The sequence below is a fragment of the Eimeria mitis genome, genomic scaffold, assembly GCF_000499745.2.
Source record: "Eimeria mitis Houghton genomic scaffold, Emh_scaff2441, whole genome shotgun sequence".
Classification (NCBI taxonomy): domain Eukaryota; phylum Apicomplexa; class Conoidasida; order Eucoccidiorida; family Eimeriidae; genus Eimeria; species Eimeria mitis.
In genome coordinates, this window is record NW_013570778.1 from 3,836 (window position 1) to 4,047 (window position 212).

The window sequence follows — 212 nt, forward strand, 5'->3', positions numbered from 1 at the left end:
TCCTCTATACCCCTCGCACCCCCAGACCCCATACTGGGGACAGCTCTCGCCTACAAAGCCGATCCCGATCCCAGAAAAATTAATTTGGGGATCGGCGCATACCGCACAGACCAAGGCAAACCTTATGTCTTCTCGTGCGCCCCACACACACTTTTTTTTTTTTTTTTTTTTTTTTTTTTTTTTTTTTTTTTTTTTTTTTTTTTTTTTTTTTT